The following is a 6,442-nucleotide window of genomic DNA, read 5'->3' as shown; positions in this document are numbered from 1 at the left end:
AGTTCATTATGGACAATTCTTGGATCAGTAGCAAACCATATCAATATGTCTCCATTTCTAATTGGATGCTACATGGGGAAAAAAACCCGAAGATATTAACGATTTCCTATTTGATTTTGTGCAGGAGTTTTTGATTTTAAAGGAAAGAGGTATTGAGCTGGGATCTTCTACAGTTTTTATTAGACTACGAGCAATTATATGCGATGCTCCCGCTCGTGCTTTCGTTAGCGGAACTGTAGGTCATACTTCTGCTACTGGATGCTCCAAGTGCACACAACAGGCTATGCAAAAAAGTGAATGTTCTAATTGTTCTGGGAAAAAAAAGAAACGCTTGACATATAGCGTAACAGTTCGGCCCTTGAGAACCGACGATGACTTCAAGACGAGAAAGGACAAACAATTCCATCTAAAAATGTTTATAAACAATGAACATATTCTAGAAAAGTTAAATGTTAACATGATAAGTCAGTTCCCTTTAGACGTAATGCATCAAATTGACCTGGAAGTTGTTAAAAAAATGCTGCTTTTAATATGGAATAATGAACTATGCAGTGAAAAGATTTCAAAAGAAAAAAAAGACGATATGGATAAACTTTTCGTATCTTTAAGAAACTGTATTCCAAAGGAGTTCCAAAGGATGCCTCGATTTTTCAATGACTTATACCGATGGAAGGCTACAGAGTTCAGGCTGATTATTTTATATGTGGGTCCTGTTCTGTTTAAAAACTTTCTATCGGAAACGTTGTACACACATTTCCTTCTACTTCATGCTTCTTACAGGCTTATTTCATCTACTAACTGCCAAGCTAATTTAGACTGTGTGCAAAGTATGTTAGAAGTATTTGTTCATAATTTTTAATATATTTATTGCGAAAACAAAGTAGGAATGTGCATAATCTGCTTCATATTGCAAGTTGTGTGCAGCTATTTGGAAATGTAAATTCTTTTTCAGCCTATAGGTATGAAAATTATCTTCAAGTATTAAAAAAAGATTGCCGGAAGCCTAACTCTATATTACAACAGATTTGTAATAGAATCAATGAACGAAACGAAGTGTTAACTAAAAATAAAATCGGCATGGGTAAAAATATATATATAAAATATATCATAGATTTCCATACTCAAATTCACCTTTATATACAAATTACAAGTTCAACGAATTCTTTTTGAGTATCGACGCACCTGATTGTTGCTACTTTAAACCATTTGTGCCTGCAAAAATTAATGGTTTTTTTAAAGATCAGTCTGGCCAATATATTGTAGGAAAGGTTTTTCTTAATAAAAGTAGTTTTTTCACTGAACCTGTGGATTCAATGCCGTCGTTATGGATGGGATATGTTAGCAATCTCAGTGATAATGAAGAAATATTTCCAATTACAAACTTAATCAGCAAATGTATGTTTTTGCCAATAGGAGAGAGAGCAGTTTTTGTATCAGTTTTACATTATTATTAAAAGGGTGACCGCTTGAAGAATGAAGGGCATGAAGAGAAGGTTTTTAACGAAGGCAGCGCAAAAAGAAATGATCGGCAATTTAGAGGAGAACAGCCAGTTGCAAGCAAAATGCCCAAAAATTGCTAAGTATACCTTCGTTGAAATTAAGTAAGTGCGATTTATTTTCAGTACTTGATTTTTTTTCTAAAATTGAATACTTCTTTTCGTAGAATTTCACAACACGGAGCAAACTAAGTTCATGAATGATCAAAGAACAGATATAGCAGACATTAAAACCATTTTGTCTCAGCAGCTTGAACTTCTAAAGGAACTAAAAACAGAGATATTAGCAATCAAACAAAAGATGGCAAACCAAGATGTGGTTATCGAAAAATTGATGAAGAGAGTCTTACCAAACACATCAAATTTAACAATTCTTCCGTTCAAAACGATTGAAGAGATTAAGTCTGCAGACAAAATTTTATCACAGTACTCTCGAGATGAATTGGTATTACGCAACGTTGACCTCTTCATATCACAAATTTTAGCTAAATAGGTATTTAATATAATTTCAGGTCGCATACGTACGCACTACTGTGGGAGTTACTCCAATAAGAAAAATTGTTCCATTCTTATTTGCTGAATCTACTCTGCCTTTTATTAATTGGGATGGTCGTCACCAAAAATTTCCAATCAAATCGCTAAAATTTTTCAATGAGATTGTTTTTCGTAAGCATAAATTTCCACAAATATGTATTTAAAGTTAAAACTCTACTTCCATTTAACAGGTGCAGTTCATGGTCCCGATATGGATTTTTTCTAAATTTGACAGTGAAATGCGAAAGGGGGTCTGATCCGCGAAAAACAAAATGTATAAAAGCAAATGCAACCAGTAATATTTTCTTTTGTAATACATACATATGTAAACTAAACTAAAACTAGAATTATTTATTTGGCATCTGAAAGTCAACTTAATTCATATTTATTCCATTTTTAAGTTAAAAATAAATGTACATTAACATAAAGTAATTTAATAAATTCCAGTGTACTTATGTAAAATGAAAAGACAAAACGGACAATTTGAAGCATAAACTTAATTATTTATATGCATTTATTTTCACCATTTCTTATACTTATAAATCTCAATAATCTATTTTTTTTATTGATTAAACAAAAGACAACCGTAAATTCTTCGCTAACCGTAAGAAATTAAAGGTTTGTGTACTAAAAATGAATTTTATGTTCATTTAAACAATTCATATCCTTGTTCTTATTAAACTTCGTATCGTATCGCCGCTGGTAATTCAGTCGTTTCTATAATTATTCCGGCGTAGTAGGACCATGTAAAAACCTCTTGGGGCTTCGAAAGCTCTGTGGTAAGTTCTCAAGGGGTTTTTGCGCTCGTTGAAAAAAGAGAAAAAAAGGAAAAAAACACACAGCAGATTAAATTCAGGAATTTAACAATTTAATAATTTTCACTTCAAAGCTAACTCACAATGTGTAGTTCAAAAGCTAATTCACAGTTTAATTAACTATATTCAAGTTAAGTTATACAAACGAAAAGAAAATCTTACCTATAACAGTGCTTATGGCTGCAGTTGTCACGGAGGTTTCCAAAAAAGAAGTGAAAGAGTTTCTTTCTTATAAAACGCGTTCACCCCTCAATTCCGTCGAAAAGCGGTTTTGGGGGGTGATTGAACGAAAGTAAGTTAAATTGGAAAGTCGCGCACCAACAAATACACATGCGCCTGCACGGACATATGTAGCAGTTGGTGTTAGTGCGCGAAGGTAGATAGAAGCAAACACAGATAGGTTACATTACGCTGGGTCACTATTGGCCGTGCTTATTCTTGGGTTTAGCTTGATGGCCTAAACACCTTGTGAATTGCATTATAGACAATTGCTTAGGTGGCGGGCAGAAGCTATTGATCAAAAATATGGATGCTGTGGCAGATTGTATTTGCTCACATTTTCGAGGAGAAAATGTGGTGAGTTGATAAAATCTAAATCTGGATATATGTAGGTTCGATTTCATTCAAATTTCGACTTCGTCAGTTTTCAATTATTTTTGTAATATTTTTTTATTCAATGTTTAATAGGCTACATATTTTTGTCGTCGTGGTAAAAAACCATCGGGAAAGCTTTACCACCGCTATTTCAATGCCCGTAAAAAGCGTAGACTATCACTAAGAAGTTCATCTAGCACCATAACGGGCACAGAGTCGTTTTACGAAGACAGTGAAAGCTCCTCCGAGGAAGTGAATGACAACGTTTTAGCAATATTATATCTTGGCTGAAATATAACGACTCGCTACAGTAAGTCCAGGAAAAGTGGAGACGAACCTTCACGGCAAGAAGAAAGTCCAAAATAAATTTAGATATTGTGGATGTAGTTTCCGAGTGGCTACTCTATAAAAATGCCACCCTAGGACATATTCTGTAAAACTTTTGAATAACACATTGTGTATGTTATGGTAATATATATTTAATTGAATTTTAATTTCACATTGAATCCGATTTCAACATGATTTTTAAAAATACAGGGGTTTCATTTTTGCAATGTGGGAGAAAGTTTTACCCCACGTCCCCAAAATATTTAGTGACGAGATAAAGGACAAAGCATCCAGGGAGCTATGTTCCAAGCTAGATTACAAATCAATCGATGACAGTGAGTATAGTTTTTTTGAAAGTGGTTCTAGAAAAAAAAACCACTATTGATTTTTTTTTACTTGTATCTCGATTCAAGATATTGCATTATAGCACTCTTACTTAATGTAGTTATCACTCCTACAGCGAAATATAAAAGTATTGGAAAGCTGAAGAAAGTCACCATAAGTGAAGCCACGGACTGTTTTGTTTTACGCATTTCGTCAACGTCAACTTTAGAGGAAGAAGTTTTGAATATGAGGCAACGTTTTAACGCCAAAACGGTACATTGCAGCCAATAATAATTGTAGTTGGTGAAAGTCAAATTAAACTTACAGAGTTTTTTGTATACTGTGACGGGCTAAAGTTTAAGTTCTCATCCTTCGTTAAGTGCTTCAAAAATTTTCACGTTTTAAATTTTCAATATCCGTTATATTGCAAAGGCGTTTGGAACTTCATAGAAATGTTTTTTTTATAAGATTAAAACTCCATACTACGAAAACTCACCAAAAATATCAGGTCTAGTTTCGCACTTAAACACTCTATTATAATTAATTGTTTTACTAAAAATGTTTGTATGTTTGGTGTGCAGTAAAAAGTTTGAAAGTGTTAAGGAAATCTTGAAACACTTTAAAGACTTTCACAAATTAAAAAACTATGAAGTTTTTAAATGTTGTCAAAGAAATTGTTTTCAGCATTTCTACGGTAAATACTCGTTTGCAAAACACTTAAATTTACATGGTGAGGAGGATGATAACTTCAACTTTTCCAATGAGTCGACAAATTACAATAAAACTGCCTTAGCATCGCTGCCAAATGCTTCCGAATCTGTAAATGACAATCTGAGCAATGCTAACTTTAACTTTTCGGATGAAATTCATAAATCTGCTTCAACCTTAACAGGTGAACTGTATGCAAAAGATAATTTCTCGCGTAAGGACCCTATATATATTCAATCCAAAATAACAAATTTTGGTCAAATAATTGTTTCAAATGTCACATCTTGTATTTCAAATCCTACAAAGATTACAAAAATCCTAAATATTCTGTCAAACCCATTTAAAAATATACAAACCGAGCATACATTTACACAATATTTAAGTCAAAATGACATGTTTGAACAATTTTACACATATGCTGTAAACAAAGAAATAGCAGAAAAAATTGCTTCCGGTCGTACAGATTTAAGAGTCAAAATCAGAATCACATGTATTTAAGTTAAGATCTTGCATATAACAAAAATATATGAAGTTGGCACACTTCTCAAGGATACAATATAAACATAAAGGTTTTAGAGAAAAGTAAAAATTATTAAAGCTTTGTTAACGGTTCCTTATATAAAGAAAAAAAACAGTAATAGGTATTAACAAAATAGTAATACCATACCTTTTATACGCACATGACTATGAAATCAACAACCCACTAGGAAGTCGTAATTCTAAAGATTCCATATGCGGAATATATTTATCTTTTCCTACAATTCCTGATCATTTAACTGCAAATCTTAACTTTATATTTGTAGCAAGTCTTTTCAAATCTACATTGTTCAAAGCTTACGGAAGTAACAAAACGTTGTATGCACTCAAAGAAGAAATAAGGCACTTAGAAGAAGAAGGCATCAAAATTAATAGCAGTGGAAGTACTTATGTTTATTTCATATTATGTTTAGTATTAGGAGATAACTTAGGTCTTAAAACGATTTTCGGATTTTCTAAATCTTTCAGTTCCAACAAATACTGCCGTTTATGTAGCAGAAAAAATAAAGATATGCAGAAAGATGCAAAAGAATACCCATCATTTTTGAGAAATGAAGATAGTTATAAAACTGACTTAGAAATTAATAATGCAAAGGAAACCGGCATTTCTGAAAACTCAATATACAATGAGATCAAAACTTTTCATGTCACTTCTAATTATATATATATATTATATATTATATCATTTTACATCTGCACATACTTTTCTTAGCACGTCTGCCCTGTGTGACGTGGAGTATGGTACTGCCTTCCTCTAAGCAAGTGTTTGTATATATGCGCGGAATTGTCCACGTCGCTCTTAAAGTTGAGTCGTATGTTAGTCGGTACGTTGATAATGTGTAACATTTCAAGAGTGAATCGTTTACTGTAGTGTCGTTCTTGTTGCAATATTTTGGTCTCGTCAAAGTTGGGTATGTGCCCACTAGCTGCACAGTGTGCCATGAGTGCTGTTTTCTGGTTATTTTGTTGATGGCATTGTTTTAGATCGGATTTATGTTGTGATAGTCTTGTTTTTAGTTTGGACTTAGTTGTACCGACATAAATACTATTGCAAGCTTCCTCAACCTTGCCTTTACAGGGAATTTTATACACAACGTTGCTTTTGTC

The 6,442-nt window shown here is 32.9% G+C and overlaps 1 long non-coding RNA gene across 1 annotated transcript; it reads left to right on the top strand.

Annotated features, from left to right (window-relative positions):
* The first annotated feature begins 1,454 nt into the window (after positions 1-1,454).
* LOC137240054 (uncharacterized) lies at positions 1,455-2,453 on the top strand. Its single transcript, XR_010949590.1, has 3 exons — positions 1,455-1,941; positions 2,009-2,162; positions 2,222-2,453. It is a non-coding gene; the product is annotated as an uncharacterized lncRNA (long non-coding RNA).
* The last annotated feature ends 3,989 nt before the right edge of the window (positions 2,454-6,442 follow it).

Source organism: Eurosta solidaginis, chromosome 1 (assembly GCF_040869045.1).
Source record: "Eurosta solidaginis isolate ZX-2024a chromosome 1, ASM4086904v1, whole genome shotgun sequence".
In the NCBI taxonomy this organism is placed as follows: domain Eukaryota; kingdom Metazoa; phylum Arthropoda; class Insecta; order Diptera; family Tephritidae; genus Eurosta; species Eurosta solidaginis.
Note: the sequence above shows the minus strand (reverse complement) of the source record. Positions and strands in the feature narration are given on the sequence as shown.